The sequence below is a fragment of the Pteronotus mesoamericanus genome, unplaced genomic scaffold, assembly GCF_021234165.1.
Source record: "Pteronotus mesoamericanus isolate MK-2021 breed Mesoamerican mustached bat unplaced genomic scaffold, CSHL_Meso_final contig_116, whole genome shotgun sequence".
Classification (NCBI taxonomy): domain Eukaryota; kingdom Metazoa; phylum Chordata; class Mammalia; order Chiroptera; family Mormoopidae; genus Pteronotus; species Pteronotus mesoamericanus.
Genome location: NW_026555027.1, coordinates 21,778,289 through 21,798,548, shown reverse-complemented (window position 1 = coordinate 21,798,548; position 20,260 = coordinate 21,778,289).

The following is a 20,260-nucleotide window of genomic DNA, read 5'->3' as shown; positions in this document are numbered from 1 at the left end:
CTATCTATTCAAAAGTTATACAGATTTAGAATAATAGTAGAATTCTGCCATTAAATCCCACTTGCTTTAGAAACAAAAAACACCCACAAACACATAGTCCTGCCTCCCCTTGCCAAACTAGGCCAGTCAGAGGTACCATGTCTTAGGAAAAGAAATAGAAGTCTGTAGCTTAGTTGGGCAGATTCCTTTCTGTGTTCTGGCTTCTTCCAGTCATCCATGCTCAGCTAGATAGGTTCCTGCTCTTAGTCCAAAAGGGCATCCTCATGGTGGGCGGGTGGGAGTCCTTTTGCATCCTTTCAAATTGCATGGCCAAGATCCCACATGACTGCTACATCCTGCTTTTCTGCTTCTTTCTAAGCTGCACGGTCAAGAGAGCGAAAGAGAGCACCTCCCATGGCTCTCCTGTTCTCCTTCCCACATGGAGAGCTCCAGCATGGCTGCTGTGCTTGGGTTTAAATCCTGGCGTGAATCTTCCTCCCTAACCCCATTTCCAGCTCCCGCTACAAAGGGTTATGCCTCCAGCACTCTGGTTTCTTCTGCTTTTCTCAGCTGCCAGTGTTAGCCTGGGCAAGCATGGCCCCATGATGCAGAAACCACCTCCAAGCGGCTCACACAGGCACAGTGGCTGAGGGACCCCCTTCTGGCTCCCTCACAGGTTAGAGTCGTGCCCATCTCCCTAGCTCTGAGCATGGCAGGCATACTATTTAGCATTACTCAAACACTGGCCAATTTCTTTAGATATGCAAAGTAATTCTTGTGGCCCTGCTCTGCTTCCCCTTGCCCCAGGCATGTTAGTGGGGAGAACTTCCCCTTTTGGGGGGACCCCAATATTCCCTGTTACATCATCACTATCTGAATATTTCAAGTCATGAGAAATGTGAAATAAAATGTCAAAGGCAGAAGGACAGATTTCTTTAGAGGCTAACACTATTGAGCATCATCATAATTCCAATCAAGGTCTTGACTAAAATTCTAAGGGAAAATACTCTAAAAAATATATTGTATCAACTTTAAAAACTTGCATTGTTCACAAATATGCAGATATAATATTTACAGAATGCCTAGATCATAAATAGTATGAATAGTCAGTAGAATAAAAAATATAATGTATAAGGATTCCAAATCCCAATGTTTTTGCACATGTCTGTACATATCTCTATGTTATTATTTATAGACCATTTAATGTAAGCTATACACCAAAGACTTAGAAACATCAAATATTAGGGTTTAAAAGGATTCCTGTGCTCTTTTAGTCTGACTCTCTCATTTCCTTATTTTAAGACAATAACATATGTGAAAACTCTCTGTGGACTCTATAGTTTTGTTCTTATTTTAAAAGATGAAAATTCTAACTTGCTAAGTCACACAGCTAGTTAGCGGTCAACCTCAAAATGAAACTGAATTTTCCTGAGTCTGATGCTCTTCTGACAAATTTATTAAACATCAGTTTTATACCAAGAGACACAGATAGAGTAAAGAAAGACAAGATCTTCAGCAGACAGTAAGCAATAGCAATAATCAGTAATTTAAATAACAAATGTTTTTAAAATATTAAAATTGGGGAAAATAGTAGAGAATAGCCTAGTGGATATGGAGATATTAAACAGGGTATTTAGAGAAAGTATCTTTGAGAGTTTCATGCTGGGATATGAATCATGAGGACAATCAGCTGCAATGATGTTGATGTTGTGAATGAGGAAAATGCCCAAGGTGACATCATGGATCTTTTCACTGTGAGGTAAAGTATTTAAATAACATCGGAGGAGGAGCTTACCTTGGATCCTCAAAGTCAAGTTCTTTCCATTACACCATATTACTTACATTTGACTTAGTTTCTCATCAAATCTCCCCAGAAGGGAGAGAACACACAAATATTTAACCTATGTGCACAGAATTATACAGCTTTGTAAAATGATTTCAAACATATTATTTTATATGATGTTTACAATAGTCCTATAGGCAAGGCAGTTATTATTGGGAGAAATCCACGGTGGAAGAAAATAAACACCAGTTTTGAAATTAGGGTTTCAAACGTGTTCCTACCATTTATTAAATTTAATCCTTGGGTGTATAACTAAGGCTCTCTGGAGCTAGGTTTCTTTATTGGTCAAATGAAGGTAAGTGTACTTTTTTTACAGTTTGCATATATTAGCTCATCTTCAACCTAGATTGAATTAATTTAATTAGTAATGATGGAAATAAGAGACCAAACGCAATAGACTCAATCAGCCTAACCTTCCCATACTCATCATTTCCAGTTTATATTGTAATTACTCTTCAATCTCATAATTTCAGAACACAAACTTGTATGTTAGGGGAAAAAAGAAGTTGAGAAGGATTTATATGCACTGATTAATTTTTCAAATATAAGACTGTAAAAGGCAAATTAATTCCTTGCTTCCTTATTATGCTAGCTAATGCTTATCATTTCATACACATGTCAAACACTAATTGATGAAACTTTGAAAGAGGAAGGGAAAGAACAGAATCTCACTTTGAAATATCTTTGAAAACTGAAAATTAAAATGAACATAAGATAATCGGGGGTGGAGGGAAGCTCACACTCTTCATATTAAACCAAGAGCTCACAAAAGACAGCAATTTAAACCTCCCACCTGCTTGGCAATTTGAGAAGAAAGACAATTTACTAATTTTCTTTTTGGTTAATTCTAACATCTTTGATGATAAGTGAGCATCTGTTTACTTGTTTTCATTCAGTAATCTTGTGTTTGCTTTATTTTCCAATAATAAACTCAAAACAAGTTTGATGTGTATTTTTAATATAGCTAATTAGGCAGCAGGCAGCTTGGAAGGCTTCTCTGCATAGCACATTAGCAGTTAGGTAATTTCTCCAGGGAAGAGTGGGAGGAGTCCTGGGTCTTTTAAAATTCCAAATAGATCTTTATTATTATCATCATGTCTTTTCTCCCTTAGCAAAGTTAACTTCTTTAAGTGCCACTGAGAAAGAACTAGGGTCCTCTTGAAAATGAATGCTGGTTCCGTGGTAGTGAATTCAGGTAGCGAGTTCCATGGCCAGAAACGAAACTATAATTCTGCCGAAGTGTTTGGCAAAATGCATGTCATTACATGTAATAGGGAATTGTCCAAAGTTCAACGTAATCCTTCGCACCACAGAACATGGAAAAGTCAATTTAAGATGCCGACCCCCCTGGATGCTCAGTGGAGGTGGCACATTGACATAATTGGACAAGGGACTAAATTTCTGTGACTACTGAACACCTGGGCACTCAATCTTTCAAGCTTTGAAGAAATCATTAATTGTTGCAAGGTTTTATTGCTGGTCTATTGTTTCCATGTACCATAAGGCCACTGAAAGGTTGCAGCGAAATAATGGTACTCCTGTTGTCTCAAATCATTAATGTGTCTCTAGTGTGTCTTTCCATCAGAATGCGCCTCAACTATTGGTGAGACAAAAGGCTCTTATTGGTACCTTCCTGCAGGAGTCAGAGATTCCTAGAATGTCAGAGGTTTATAAAGCTGAAGGCTACTACATCCTTGTGTCATTCCATTTTATATCTATACCTACATGATATCTTTTAGTATCATTGTAATTGTTCTTTAATGTAGAGCAATTAGCTGAGAAGGCTAGTCCAAATTAGTTCAAGTGTGAAGGATTCATCAGTTTCAAGGAAATGCAGTTTTATAACTTCAGTAACATAATTACACCAACAAATAACTGCCAAAAACCTTAGGCAGGGGTTTTCAACTAAAAATCAGCTTTTCACTTACTGCCTGTATGAATTCAATAAAAGTTGATTGAAAATTTTTTTTCAAGAGGCTGCTCTTTCATTTCTCCTATTCCAAATTAAAAGTTATTTAGTTACAAAAGAGACACAATATCATGATAAAAAATATAAAGAGAAATCACAAATGAATCCAAGAAGAATTATCAAGATTTTGAAATAGTAAAAACTAAAATCTTACTGTAATAAAAGCACGATGCAGCTACCCTTTCATCATTTAACACATGCAAAGCCTTTTTGTAAATGTATTCAATACATTAGTATATAAAATAATCTGTGACTGAAGGAGAAAGATAAACAGTAAGAATATTAGATGGTGCTAAGTGTAATGCAAATAAGAAAAGTAAGGCCGGGATATGGGAATTGGGAGTGTTTGAATATACAAGCTCTAATTTTAGAAGGTCTGCTCAGAGTAGGCCCCAGAGAAGGCCATACGTGATCTAGGCTTAGAGGAAGTAAGGAGGGAATCATGCTGGGTTAAGAGCTTTCCAGCAGAGGGAAGACAATCATGAAGTCCTCAAAGTGTAAATGCTGGTGGTTTTAAAAAGCATCGAAGGATTAATGAGTTTACAGCACATTCAGCAAAGCAGAGCACAGGAAGAGGTGAGGACAGACGCGATTCTGGTGGGGAGACGAGGAGACTATCGGAAAGGACTTGGAAAGACTCTGGTTTTCACTCTTAGTGAAATTGGGAGCCACTGGAAGGTTTTGAGTAAATAAGGGATGTATTCCATCATAATTTTGAAAGTATCTTTTAGCTGCTGTGTTGAGAATAGATTACAGGAAGGTGGGGATAGAAGCACAGAGACTAGGAGGACCATTTATATCAATCAAGGCGAGGGGTGAGGTGGTTTGAACGAGAGAAGAGGTAACAGGTGCAGACTTCCATCACACCCACTTCAATCCCTTTCAGCCTCAAGCATTTTGTTCTCTCTCTGTAAAAAGATTTTGTGTGCCGTATTACCATATATCTTTTGTAATATTCCCCCCTCAATAGATTGCAACCCCCTGAAAGGGACCTCTTCTTATTCATTTTGTATTCTTAGAGCTTAGTATTCTGCCAAGCATTTTAAGGTACACCATCAACATTTGTTGAATAAACCAGTTAAAATTCATCTCAACGTACAATGTTTCTATTTTTCATTTAAGAATAATTTTAATATGTAATTGAGAGGCAAAAAAAAGATAAGTGATTGAATATTATTAAGCCAGCCAGAATTAATAAGCTATGAGATAGCAAAAAAGAATATATTTTGTGCATTATCCCACTGGGAGGTAATTTGTCATTTAATGGTAATCTTTGGTTCTTTAATAACACCACATTTTTTTCTACAAAAGTATAAAGTGTTTTGCACTCTTTAAATTTGGTTATTGAAGAAAGAATCACAAACCCTTCAAAATCCTTATCAGTAAGAAAGATGACAATGTTTTTAGAAGTACTCACCTAGGAGAGAAATAATTATTTTAAAAAACCACAGGTTCAATAGAATAGAGTTACATTACAGCTAATATAAATATAATATAGAATTATAGAATCAAGTTAGTGATCATGGGTGTCTCCAAGCCAAGGAGAAACTACATTAGTACAGGGTGTCTGGATCTGGAATGAAAAATGTTTCATGGGTCACCAAGATTTTAAAAATGCCAAAACCTTCCATCAAAAATGACTAAAAGGATGAAATGTAAAATAATGTTTTTAAATCCTTATTTATGTCTTTAACAGGAATATAGAAAATAATATTAACTTCTCCTTTAGAATAATTTAACTTTTCTGGTCATAAAACTACTATACATTCCATATAATAAGGAAAAGAGATACAGGGTCAGGCAGAAGGAATCCCTGCTTGAGTGTGATGGTAGAGTAATAATATGGGTGTAATAGCTTATAGTTTTAATTTGAACATTTCACCTAAAATGTCATATGGTGTGCTTGAGTGTGATATTGTTATGTTAAGGAATCACATGCTTATGATTTTTTCATAAAACAAGGGCATTCTTTGTGCTGGACCATGTATATTTTAATGAAAAATCACACTGTTTTTTTTGCATAGTTAAGAGAACACGTTTTTCCTCTTAACATTTGATATATTTCTAATCTTTTCAGTGTAAAAATCTGCATATTGTTATTTTACAAAATTGAAATCACACTATATATAATTTCATAGCATGTACTTTTTACTTATCATGGTACCTGACCATTTCCCATGTTACTTAATATTTCTGAAGATATGTTTTACTGTATTTGTGTTACCATATTTCTAGCATTTTCCATTGCTTAAACATTTACTGAGAACCTACTGTGTGCTAGATATTATGTTAAGCACCAGAGACAAGACTCATGGAGTTCTTGCTCTGACAGGGAGCTTAAGTTCAACAAACAGTGCCATTAAGTGCGCTGAGTGCTCTGGGGTGCTAAAGGAAATGCAGCGTACCACCTAACCGAGATGAGAGAAACCAGGCTACCTTTAAGCTGAAAGCTACAGGATAAGTAGAGAGTAAAAAATGTGATTTCTGAATTGTATTCCAGGTGAAAGAAAATGTGTGTACAAAGGTCCTCAGTCAACAAAAGCCATGTCTCATTGAAGGCACTGGAAGAAATTTGTTGGGGCAAGAGGGAAGAAGAGAGGGTTTAGGAAAGTGACTCAGTAGCTGATGAGGTTATCAGATCCATTTCTGCAGTATTGCAGGGCTTGTGTTCAACAAACCCTGACTTTACTAAATAATGGCCCCACAATGAAAGAGTAGTGACCCTGGCAATCCAGACATGCCAAAGAGAAGCTGTTAAGTGCTTCCTTTAGTACCATCCTCGGTTTCAGACATCCACTGGGGGTCTTGGGACATATCGCCCGTGAATAAGAGGAGACACTGTGCTGAGAACGTGGCTCCTAGGGGAAATGTGGTCAGGTTTTTGTCAGTCTCTGGTCACAACATTTTTATCCACTGATCAATACATAACCACATAACCTTGTTTTATGTGTGCTCTGTTTATGGACACTTGATTTAATATATATATTGTTGATTCACTCACACTGGACTCACAGCCAGTAGCACTTATAACTCATGCCTGAACATAGCTTATTTAACACATGTATTTTATGCAGGAGATATATCAAAGCCTTCCTGTGCTTAGGAACTTACACAGCACTTCAGCACTATACTTGGGAACTATTTTAAATAGCTAAATCACCAACAATAAGCAAATAATTTTTTAAAACATGGTACTAAATAGACTGTGAGAAGGGCATGTTTATAGTGTGTGCACTGCAGTGAGAACACAGAGCATTGTTACCTTGTTTAATCTCAGCGGAGAACATGTTTTGTGGGTGACTCAACTCTTTTGCTGCTCTGCAAACACCCACCTATCACTACAGCTGTGACTATTGACTCTGGAATACAAATAAACTTTAGTAAGTATGAAGGGGGACCTCCAAAAATTGGAATTTACTTATTAAAAATTGTGTATTTATTCTTACATGTTTAACCTTCAGTCACCTTCCAAATACCCTCTTTGATGCAATATACCTATTGTGATGTTTTTTCCACTGCTCAAAATGGTTTTTAAACTCATCGATTTTGATGCCCTTTAATGCTTCTGCTGTTTTTTGTTTCACTTCTTCCACATCAGCAAAACATTTCCCTTTGCGGAATTTTTTCATCCAGGAAAGCAAAAGAAAACAGTCACTTGGATGGGATTAGGTGAACAGGGAGGGTGGGACATGGAAGTCATGCTGTTTTTTGGTCAAAAACTTCTAACACTCAGCTCAGGGTGTGGGCAGGTGCACTCATATACCACCCATCATGAAATGAGCAGACACGTTGAAAGAGTTTTCCAAAAAAAATTCACTGAAGCTGAACCCAGCCTCTCACAATAACACCAGCTAGTACACTGATATAGGTGGATTCCTAGACCACTCATTTAGCAGGAGAAGCCTATACTACAGGGGCGCGCCCTCCAGAAGATAATTCTGGATTTTTTGGGGTCCTCCTATAACTGTGCAAACTGAGCTCAGCCATGTGGTGCCTTGAATCTACATGACTCAACAATTAGTGTTGAAGGAAACAGGTTTTTATTAACACAGGTCCAGCCCTGTCGGGGCTGAGAGCACTCCTGCTCAGATCCCTCCTCTCCCAGAAGATCCAGGACTTCCCTTGCTTCCTAAAAGACTGTAAGCCAAAACCATGCCCAGAAGTTCCCATATTCTTATCTGTCCATCAGCCAGTCTCCAAACTGATCCCCATCCTCTCTGGATTGTGCATTTGGGGATTTCAGAGTCACACTCTTCTCGCAGCAGCTCTCTCCTTCTGGAACTGAGGTGTGCTGCTCTCAGACTCCATGTAGTGGTTCGGGGAATCATGCATCATGTTACACCGTCCCAGAGGCAAGAAAGTGACTTCTCTGCACATCCTTCAGGAAAGCAGAAATCTGCAGCTCAGCATTCCCAGTCCCAGTTCAGCTCTAAGCGTCTCTCAGGAGTCTGAGAGGCCAGGCAGGTTCCCACAGCTCCATCAGCTCTGCCATCATCTTCTCCAGGCAGACTCACAGGCAGGCAGGCAGGCCCGGGGGCAGACTCCCTTCAGACCTCCCGCTCCAATTTCAAATACTCAGCTCAGAACTTCCTGCGTGATCTGACATCTGGCTCTTCCCATGGTGCATTAATGTCTACCATTTTTGTCTGCTCTCCAGTGTCTTTGATCCTCTTTCAGCTGCCCCCTTTAGTCAGGGCAAGAGTTCCCAGGGACACATGGACATCCAGGGAGGGCATTCCCCTGTAGCTCATGCAGCTGCTTGTGGGCATGTCCCCAGCTATGTCATGAGTCACTGCTCATTCTCACAGTTGCGTACACAATTCTGCAGCTTGTAAGATCTTCCTTTCAGGAAGGCATGGGCTGTTAACCTGCATTTTTTAATGTAATGTATCTTAAAGCAGTACTCTTCACTCTGTGGGCATTCCCTGCCCCACCCCCCTCCTGCTTCCCTGAAGGATTTGGGGGTATGATGGGGTTCTCTTGCCTTCAGGGGACCCATGCTCTGCACCCTGTTACACTCCTTCATAAGTGAATCAGCAAGTATGGAGTCTGTGATTATTAGTACTGACTATCTTTCTTTAAATGTATTTAGTTCATACTGTGTTTTGGAAATAACTTCTAGAGTAAAGGCATGATTCTACTATTTTAAAGACTTTTTTTAATTTAGATATATTTGTATATATCAAATATATATCATTGTATACTTACAATATTTATACATGTAAATAATATAGTATCTCTCAGAAATTACAGTCAAACTACTACGTAAAAAGAAAACAACTTTACCACCTGACTCACTCACACTCACCATGATTGGTTTTTTTCTTTTCCCTCCTGGGACCTTTATATCTCCATGGAGGTATTAAGAATAAAATGAAGAATTAATCAACTGGATCTACAAAAACTTCAGTTTTCTACTTCTCATAAATAGTTTGCTTTGTTTAGTGGTTCTATTATGAATAACACTAGAAATTGTCAATATCATTAAGTAGAAGATGGGAAGGACTCTGAATGTGTTCATAATGCTCTGGAAGTCAACAGCTGCATATCTATTAAGTTGGGGCTTCAATTACCCTCAAGTAAGAAATTCTATAAAATATCATTCTCAAAACTTCTAACAAGTAAACTAACCATTTCAATTTTGAAGATGAAAGCATCTTTACTTTCCTAGAAAGAAGAAAAGTATAAATCTTTTATTCCACTTGTCTTATTATATTCTGCCCATCTTTCCTCCAGAGCTGCCTCTTCCACCAATTGTTCTGGCATTGCACTGTACCTGGATGCCTTCCACTGCCCTGTCCTTTCTTCCCTGTGTACAGCACAATTCCAGACTTGTTCATTAATTATTTCATTTAGGTTAAACTTACATTCTCAGATATCAGTACACCCCTAAAATAGGAGACCTCATATTCAGACCTTTCTTATCCTCTACACTAAGGTTTCCTAACCGTGGCACTAGTGACATATTAGCTGGATAATTCTTTACGTAGGGACTGTCCTGTGCACTGTAGGATGTTTAATAGAATTCCTGGCCTCTACCTACTGGGTGTCAGTAAAAAATATCCCCATCCCACATGTCCCAAAGTTGTGACAACCAAAAATATCTCCAGACGTTGCCCATTCCCAGTGTTTATTGGGGTACAAAAATCACTCCTGATTAAGAAAGACTGTTCTATATCATATGCCATAATTTGGAGTAGAAGTAAACAGTTTTTATACAATTAAATCAAATTTATTCTTTCAACAATCAAGACACATAGGAGTTAAATTCAGACATACAAAATCCTAAAGTAATATACTGGAAGGTTGCTCGCCCTTTGCTGTCCATGTTCATAAAGGAACAAAATATTACAGTTGTTAAAAGAAAGCAATCAATACAAAATTGATACACATAAATAATTTCCTAAGTAATAATTTTTAAAGTTTTCATAACAGAAGAATTTCCAAAACATTCTTAGTTGTTATTGTTAAACAACAAAAATGATTTGGTTTGTAATAAAGAATAAAAGCATTTATTTGAGCAAAGAATGAATTGCAACCTGGGGCACAAATTCAGCAGCAACATAAATTGTACACCAAAGGAAACAATGAAAGACAAGGTTTATAAAGATAAAAACTATAAGTGCAGTTCCCATTCAGGTCCTCTTTGCAAATGAAGGAAATGGCTAGCTCTCATTTAGTGACACTAATAGGTGAAAATTAATTAGTGAAGCTTTAGTTTTCTGCCCTCATAATGTTTTCAGTGCAAATAAGGCTTTTCTACACATTGCAAAGAAAGCACTCCAAAGACCCACGTATGGGAGATTGTGGAGTGGCAAGGTGGTTTATTCCTGTGGAAGGCTTCTCCTGGGTTTCCAATGTCCCATCTCCCTCTATCTCACCATGAAAAAAGTCCAAGCATGTCTTCAGCAAGGCCAAAGCAAAAGCCAGTGTCCAGAGTTTCTGCTTCATAGTAAAGCTTAATCCTTTGGAGCCTGAACCCTTTACTGTATGGAGCTCTGTAGCTGCTAGACCCACATAGTTGTGTGTTCCCAGGCAAGAGAGTGCACAAATACACAGTGCAAGTGTATTACCTGGTTGGGAGTGGAGGGAGAGAGAGAGGGAGAGAGAGAGAGAGCGAGAGCGCATGCTTCCTTGTTTCTCTGGGGTTATATTAGCTTAGGCTTGGGATGGACCTGGTACTTTTTCAAAATAACCAATGCACTTCCCAAGCTTTAGTGAACTTTTTGATAGGTACACCTCCTAGTTAGACTGACAGGCCTCTATGGTTGAGCACCTCCCCTTGCACCCGCTAACAACTGGTACTAGAAGTTGGAAGGGAAAAGTGTTAATCCCCTTGGCGAAGAAATGCTGTAATTCCCTTGGGTATGAAGTTGTAGCTTCTTGGTGAAGCCAACAGGCTCACGCTTCTCAGTTTATTAAGTGCAATGTCTAATTCCCTTTGCTTCCTTTAATTATTAATAATCAGATAACTACCTACAGTAACAACATTTGGAATCCCCTGGTAATTTCTTCAATTTTTTCAATTAAATACCTATCCCATTCTCAAAGCAAATACAGTCATGCCTCACTACTCACCAGTTTCAGAACTCGTCAAACCCAGTACTCCACACATTTTAATAAGAAAAAATATTTTAGCGCTCGGCACTTACTCACCACTCGTCACACTTGCGAGAACTTGTATGAGTCACAATGCCACCTCGCAAGAGAAAACACGTCATCAATCGTCACTTGCTTACCACTTGTCAGAATGAATTAACCATGAGTGCCAAGGTACCAATGCATTAATTTCAGGTAGGCTAATTTTTTGTATATGTTTCTATTTAATTTATTAATGTAGACACTTGTAAAGACACAATTAGTTATGTCAACTCTGGAAAATTTCCTTTGGCTTCCAATTATTAGTTGCCTAAGTGGTATGGGCTGTAAAATGCTTATACTTTTCATATATTTTGAGACTTTGGGGAAATTTGAAATCTAATGAGAGTTAGGAAGGAGATATCTATTCCCACTTTTATCCCTAGAATTACAGTGGTACTATAGGTCTCAGTCTCCTCATCTGTAAACTGAGAAGACTAAACTAGGTGATCTCTATGATTCATTCTAGTTCTATTTTTTTATTATAATAAAAACGCTTTTCAGATACCACTTAAATTCCAAAACACAGGCTATAGTAAGGAAATTTAAATTCATAGAAAAAAATATCTGTTCAACATCTCATTTGTGAATTTCATTAAGTAGCCCATTAGTAGTACCTCTTTTATTTAAAAAAAATTATACTACATTTAACTTTGCCAAATTTAGGAAATAAAAATACAGGATGCTCTTTTGAATATAAATATTGGATAAACAATAAAAAATTTCTTAGTGTAGGTATGTCCCATGAAAAATTTGGGACATACTTATACTAAAAAAAAGATTCACTGTTTACCTAAAATTCAAGTTTAACTGAGTCTTATATTTTATCAGGCATCCAAACCGATTTTAAACAAGTTTATTGTAATTCTTCAATAGAAAAAAATTATATGTTTGTAAGACAGTTTTCTGCCATTTTGTAGTGAATTTCCATAGTTATTTTACAGATATTATTTAAAACCATCAAATTTTTGTTTTGTGCTCCTGAAAGATTTAATTAAGTCTGAGCACAATACCATACTAAACTTCTATAATTTAAAATATTGCCTCAGTATGTTCCTGCCTATTCAAGATAGATAAGGGAGGCTCTGTCCCACAGAGCACACCCCCCGCCCCACATACCCCAGCTGCCACGGATGAAGAAATAAACTGTACCAGACACAATTTGCCTGTCAGGAGAGTGGGTCGTGATTCCCTCCAGTCCAGAGGGCTCCAAGCCCTTCTCTTGAAGTGGCCTTCATTGAGAATGTCACGGGCAGGGTTATACTGCATGCAAAGTTTATCAATCAATGCCTAAAGGCTATATTTACAAGAAATAGATCGAGATCATAGATAACAATTGAAGGAACACAGAGGTTTGCCTCAGGTCAGGATCTGGTAGCCAGGGTGATGCCTATTCAGCCCTAAAACCTGGGAAAATAAACTCATCCTATGCTCGGATCCCAAACACCAGTACTCATTTACTAGAGGGCATTCTTAGCAAAGTAGGTTTCATAGGAGGTAATGCATTTCTTTTCCAGGCCTAATTGCCCCTGAAAACAGCCTGATCAAGTGTAGGGCTGTACCTGCCTCTAGTATTGTTTCAAGACAGAGTCAGGTAGGTGGAGCAGAGCCGCCAAGAGATAAGGAAACTTCTTTCAGATAGAATTAGGACTCCGGCCAAGACAAAGCCGAGGGGTGAGGGTCATTTGCCCCTTCCCTGTGTCCCCCCAAGTCCTTCCCTGATGGCCCCTATGCAACCGTGCCTCTCTTAGGTTGCCCCTGCCCTTGAGGGGCCTTACCCATCATTGACTAACCAGCCATCCTCTGGGGCCAAGCAGGGTGATGTGAGGGAGGCAGGGGCTGTGCCCTTGCCAGGTGGGCAGGTTTTGTCTCTTCAGTGGCCTATTTTCCCTAGGCCTCCTTGCTCAGCTCCAGATGTGGGGACCTCTCACCTGTCGGCAAGGCTACGTTGCTGAAACCAGGCAGGATGGTTCCCAACAGATAGAGAACTATGTGTTCTGGTTAATTTGCTATTTATTTACTCAGTGTCCATCTATGTTAACATAAATTTTCCATTTTAAAATTATTATAATGAAATTATATGCTTAACATTGAAAATTGTCTCATAACACCAAAAACACAATACACAAAAAAATGATAATTTGCAGGTTAGCTGCAGGCTTTCATAAATGTACTTATCATATGAGAGAAGTTCCCTTCTATTCCAACTTTTTTTAGTGTTTGTGTCATGAAAAAGTATTGGATTTTTAAGAAATGCTTTTTCTGTGTCCATTGAGATAATCCTTCTTTTAAGTTCAGCTAGTTTGAATTGGATTTTCTTTCACTGACAATTGTAAGCATCTTCTATATTTTTCTTGCTTTTATCTTTGTTCTTGTTCTCTTCCAACAGAGGTTGGTTCAAGTAGCAAGTTTTATTTAAATGAATAATAGATAATTGCTTTGGAAAGAAAGTCCTGATTTCACTGCCTTTAATGTCACTGTTATATAAATCTTGATTTATATCAAGCTATGAAAGGTTGTGGCCTCAAACAAAGAGAGAAACAACTTATTTGCAGTTCTGCCCTAGGATGCAAGAACAATACTGATGTGAATGAACAGAACTGAGATCATTATCTTCTTGGCAGAATTTACTCCTTTTATCCCTGAGAAATGACTTTAAGAAACAATCCTTGTTTTTGGTGAATTCTCCCTTGAAGTCCTTATTAGTTTCTGGCGAATCTTGTCCAAAGTCTAAGGCCATCCACTCCACAGTAATTAATTTTGAGGGGGAAAGATCAATTGAGCGGGATGATGAAATGTTTAATGCAGCATAAAATAATAGTGATCTAAGAAGACTGTAACCAGAGAGGCTCTGTGCCTCCTTATGCTTTCTCATTTGGAACCCCCTAGCCCTTTCCACCATTCCTTGGGCATTTTGGGAAAAAGAAAAAAAAAAAAGGCTTAGAGGTTGTAGACTACAAGTATATAAATTAAGGACGAGATCAAGAAAGGGCCCAATTTTGTCCAGTCAGTGTTTCTGGAATCTCCATAGCTTCCTGTGCTTTCTCATTTATCCCCTAATCTTTAGGCATTTTTATAAAAGAAGGGAAATAATCATCCCAACACAGCAGATTGAATTTTAATGTGACGGGGAAGTATCAGATGTGTTAAGTAGTCATTCCCTTAAGTTTATTTTCTTTTAAATTTTTCTAGTTTCTTAAAATTATGGAAAAACATTTCATTCTTAATGTCTTTTATTCTTTAAATGAAAACAGAATATTAAAGAACTAAATGGGTAAAATTATTCCAAGTATTATTGAAAAAGGCAGAATATTTGGAAATGATGGTCACTTGACTAGAGAGTCAGAGTGAAACAGGAAACAAAGAAGGGAAAAACTAGAGCTCACACATTCCGGTAGCTGAATTGGGTAAATGTTCAAGGACAGTTTGGAGGCCAGAAAGCGAAAGCGCCCCCTTCCCACCTCCACTCTAAAATGCCTTCACAGTTACATGTCCCCCATTTTGGTAATTTTGACTAATAGATGTGTAAGAATTTTGAGAGTAAGAAAAAGAATGGTGAAGATTAAAAGAGATGTCATTTAGTCTGTTTATAACCTGGACCATTACCATTACCACCAGAGACTTGGGAATACAATGAGAACATCTGAGTACTTTCTGCCAGTTGCCAGCAGCAGAGCAAGAGGCTCTTGTTTCCACAGAGAAATTAGAGCAATTACATTACTGTTCAGCACCCTCCAAGAAAATCCTGAGTAATTTCCAGTAACAGATTTAAAACCTATATTCCCCCCTTAGCCATTCAATATCATCAGTTCAAAGACTTTCAGAACAAGAATGTACAAGAAGCCTTAATTGTTAAAATTGGATTTTTAGCAAAGCTTTTAAAATGTTTCCCAAATGCTCAGTAAGATTAAATATTCATCAGATGAAACCAAGAGATGTCTGCAAACTCAGTGTCCTGTGTACTTAGTTCACGGCTCCCAGAACATTTACATTGCTAACTAGCTACTTACTGTAGGAACGTTAGTGGGAATTGAAGTGTCATATTCATCAGCCATTAATGAGAGCTCTAGCTACAGGCATTAAAGCTGGGCACCAGATTATGCATTTTGGATAGTGGAAGATCATAAAAAGAAAAAGATTAGTTCCACTGACTTGTGCTACCCTGGATCCGAGCTAGGCTGCTGCCTACCTCTCACTTCCAGCAGAAGCAGAGCAAGCAGCAAAGCTCAAAACTGGGACCACTAGAACAAGCATCAACTAAAAATTATTAGTAAGTAGATGCAACATGTAGCAGGATCAAGACTGTCTTGAACAATGAATGCAGTAAACTGATGACACACATAAAAAGTAATAGGATGCTTTGTTGCCTTGTGAGATTTTATTGCTATCATCCATAAAACTTCACTATATAATGCTTATTTTTCACAATTGCTTCATTTCAATTTTAAAATATTTATGTATACAAATACAGAAGAGTTTCCAGCTAACAAATGGATCATGTTTTAAAAATTAATTAATAAACAGTATTATAAATCAAGGCTGACACTCCAGGCCAAGCTACAAATAAAGTCACATACCCTAGAAACTTAAGACTAATTTTCCAAACTCATTGCCAAATATCTCCCTGCATTGAACATTACTGAAAACTTTTGATAGCGGAGCTCTTTGATAGTGGAATATCACTACTGCCTAACCTTTTAACCCTTTTTAAAGAAGTCTTTTTAAAATAGAAATCATTCTTGAAATACCTGTTATGATTTACTTTTTTAAATAACTTTGAGCTAATATTATGAGCATTCTCCTTATTATATCCTGATAATGTCCCGGATGGCGTGGGCCAAGTGACGAGAGGCACTGCTCGCTCTTCCTGCTCATTTCCTGTGGCCGTTGAGGCTGCAGTAAAACAAAGGTAGCTGCGAACCTCCACGGCAGCATCACCTTAAACAGAATTGTTTAGTAAATTAAAGCCAGAGTCCCTCTTCGAATTACGGACTTACCCTCCAAAAATGCATGGTATTTCTATGGTTTGGAGTAACCTTTGCCTTCACAGTATTTCCCTTTTGTTCCCAATGGATTGGACAACACATAGGCTCATAAAATACTCGTGTATATATAATATTGTAACAGCTACTTGAAGTCTCTGCAGAATGCACTTCAGTTGCTCCAAATTTTAATAAACATTTTATGTTTATATTCAGTACAGCAGAAGATTGGGGAACAGGGCTGTGCTTGGAGGAGGCTGACGCCAGAAAAGTGGTGATTACACGGTTTTCTTGTCCATGAATAGATAACGTATGATTCACATGACGTTAGCGTGGCGCGTTCATATTCTTAAAGGAAATCTAGCTGTAGGCGGCTTTCTGTGCTTGACCTCCTATCTTTTCTTGTAGTCCCCTAGGTCAAGGGCATATTTACAAGGGTCTCAACTGTAGTTGTAAGGTAAGAAAACTGAAATAATTCCCAAGGTCATTTTCAACTCTAAATCTCCACGTATCATTTTACTTTGTCCTAGCAACAAAAACTAGTCAGAGAGTTTAATTTCATTCACCAATTTGATTCATTTAACAGGCTTGGTGACTGCTATGTGCTAGACATGGTTCTAGGCACAGAAAATATGACAATGACCAGCAGGCTCTCTTGTCACAGAGCATAAATGCTAGTGGGCAGGAAAACAGTAAACAAATACATAAATTAATATAACTATAATGTCAGGGTTTTTTTTTTTTTAAAGATTTTATTTATTTTCAGATAGAGGAGAAGGGAGGGAGAAAGAGAGGGGGAGAAACATCAATATGTGGTGGCTACTCGGACACCCCTTACTGGGGATCTGGCCCACAACACAGGCATATGTCCTGACTGGGAATTGAACCAGTGACCCTCTGGTTTGCAGGCCAGTGCTCAATCCACTGAGCCATATCAGCCAGGGCTAATGTCAGGTTGTTTAATTGCCATTAAATATAGTAGCATAAGGGGGAAGAATTTACTCCAATATATCTCAAGTTTCTTTTTTAGAATCAATTATTCTTAATTTATATTGTTTCTATAGTCTTTCAAATTTTTCACTTGTTATATCCTGAGATTTTTATTTATTCTTCATAGTTATACCAGTTCTTCGGCTTCTTGAATCTATTTTTAAATGGAGTTGCCACTTGAATTATTCTGAAGTATAAACTAGCTCATCACCTTCAGAGGAACTAAGGGTGTAATAAGTCAATGCTAAGAGGCTTCAGTCCAAGAAATTTCACCATTTTTTAGTGCTATTGGAAATACAGATGAAAAGGCAACATTAGTGGCATAGCACATAAAATTTAAAGCATCAACCTAGCTACATAAACACTATTTCTAAGTTGGGCAATTGCTATGGCTGTTGTTCTTTGAGGAGAAACATTATGAGGCCACAGTGATTCTTCCTTTTCTGAGAATGGCCCCTGGTATATAGAGCTAGACTTCCAGTAACTCTGCCTTTACTGCATCACTCTACACCTGCCTCAGCTGGATGGTCCAGCAGTGGAGACTTGACATGTGCTAAGCCAATCAGGTTCTCATGTTTTGTTTTTATGATATTTGGAATAAAGCACAGAAATCAGGGGTAGAATAATGTTAGAGGTGAGTCTTATCAAATGACAATTGTCCAGATAGTGTCTAAGGGCACTTATACTGAGGTGTGGGGTTAATTTATTCCTGATTCTTCATTATCCATCTCTGTTTTGGTTCCATGAGATAGCCTAGTATTTTTAAAAACTTCATTTTCTAATTTAAACTAGTGAGAATCCTGTATGTTGCTTGCCTTTGCAACAACTCAGTCAGATTGACTTTTACAATTAGAGCGCCACTACAAATTTGGATCTCATGTATTTGAGACCCCTGAATGACTTGGATATGCAAAGTATATTCCTTCAATTGTTATTGCTCTATTATGCACAAGCCTGATAAGTTTCTGTCAGATAAAAACTGAGTGGGTGAAGAAAAAATGACACAGACAGTATACATCTTCATGTCTTCACAATCAGAATATAACTGTTGTAAGGACAGGCATGACAAGATATATAAAACCTATAGGGCCAAAACAGGTTCAGAATAAAATAAAATAAAATTAAGATTGTTTTAAAATATAGCCTGTGCTGCCCAATATGGTTGCTATTAACCCCACGTTGCTATAGAAAGTTTGAAATGTGGCTAATTCGAAGTGGGATATGCTGTTAGTAAAATGCACATTAGATTGCAAAGACTTAGTATGAAAAAAATCCCAGTAATTTTATATTGATAGCACACTACAATGATAATATTTTAGATATGTTGGGTTATATAAAATGTTATTAAAAATAATTTTACTTAAAAAAATTTAATGTCATTACCAGAAAATTTAAAATCTCATATAAGGTTCATATTGTCTGTCTACTGGACAGCATTGCCTCTAGACTGCAGAAAATTATAATTCTGTTCCTTAAAGAGAAATGGATAGCTTTCACTGAGTCCCAAGCCTTCCTTAGTGTGACTATTGCATGGTCACAAATGTAAAGTGTTGCAAAATGTAGCCAAACTGAGTATGTGTAGTGACTTCAGAACTGTTTACTCAGCCTCACCTAGTCCTGAAGTAGTCACCGTGAGAACCCCTGTCCTCCTTGTTTCAGGCCTTCTGCTCCCTAAGGGTACATTTAGCATCTTAACACTAGGGCTTAAAGTCTTTCCTGCTACTAAAAATAGAAATGACATAACGCCATAAGTAATTGATACAGCTGTCACAAGCTCTTTGAGGTTTTTCCAAAATATGAAGAATGAATTTAGCTCCTTAAGGTCAAAAAGTATAATTATGGTAACTCTGGATAATCAGAGACTATTTGAGAATGCCCTCATATGGTGTCTCATTTTTACACAGGCTCTAACATGCAGTGCCACCAACCAAATGATATCCCTTCCGTATACGTAGGTAGAATAGTTGAGACACTTTTAAATTGTCTTAAATGTTATATTGGAAATATAACATATTGAATCGATTCCAAAATAATTCCCCTTTCATTCTTTATCTCATAACCTAGCTTTATTTTTCATCACGGCACCCATCACTACCCGACATTTTAATATACATTTACTCCCTTCTTGTTAAGGAAGTAAACTTATATTACATGGTTCACTTTCTATAGAATGTAAGCTTACTGAGGGGCAGACGCTTTGCTTTATTCACTCTTATATCCCTTCACCACTGATAGTGTCTGGTGCACATTTATTTCTCAATGAATATATTTTAATCAATGAATGAACAAATACAACTTTTATAAAAATCATTGTGTTTCTTTATGCAAAATTCACTACTGTGAAAATTTACTGGTCTCAGCATTCTAAAATCTACCATATTTAGAAGCAAAGTTGCCATTTAGAAATCAAATTAAATGTCGATCTTCTATTGTTTTTCAGAGTGTTCTCTGTTTAATGGTATTAAAACAAAACTCTCAGTATGAAGAAACAAACTGTCTCTAGGAATTTCACATAAAGAAGTATTTAAAAGAGCAGGAAAAAATCTATTCAATTGGTTAAGAAATTTTATTCACAAAAAATTGTAATAAAAATCAATTTTAGTTGATTTAGTTTAGTTGATCAAAGGACTGAGGTGTACCGTTTTAGAGTTTGTCTTCTTTTTCTTGGATTCCTCTAGCCATAATATTAAGTATCCAAAAATATTTACATTTGTTGCTTAGTCTATTCTCTTAAAACAGTTAGCCATTAGTGTTACCCAGCAAAAGTGGGGTTCGGCTGCCCCTCCTGCAACACAGGCGTAAGACAAAGGTGGGTGGAGAGGGAAAAAAGGTCTCTATTAAAATGTAGGGAAGTAGAGG